Raw genomic sequence first — 417 nt, 5'->3', positions numbered from 1 at the left:
AGGCATCAACGAGGGCGGCTGGATCGGTGTATGCAAGAGGTTGTTTTGCCATGTAAGATGTACAATGCGAACCTGGGGTCGGTTCATATCATTGGACAATTCGACGTCCTCGCCCATATCTACTTTGCCTTTGCCAACGAGATCCAAAACATGATTGCATTTGTATGGACTACTTTTTCACTCGCCAATAAGAATGGTGCGGCATGACCTTGATGGAGGGAAGGGTCATCACGATGTTTCCTCCGATTGTCGTTGGTGAACGCCCTTTGCGGCTCACGTAAATCACACAACTTGACTGAACCCACAGAGGTTCTCGAGCTGTCCAGGGCTTGGCTGACGATAGGTGTCGTCTGGTAAGAGATGTTTGGCACTCATGATTCAAACTCAGATGTGGAAACGCGATGCTTCAACATCGGT

This window comes from Verticillium alfalfae, genomic scaffold, assembly GCF_000150825.1.
Source record: "Verticillium alfalfae VaMs.102 supercont1.7 genomic scaffold, whole genome shotgun sequence".
NCBI classification, from domain to species: Eukaryota; Fungi; Ascomycota; class Sordariomycetes; order Glomerellales; family Plectosphaerellaceae; genus Verticillium; species Verticillium alfalfae.
This window is presented reverse-complemented; position numbering follows the sequence as displayed.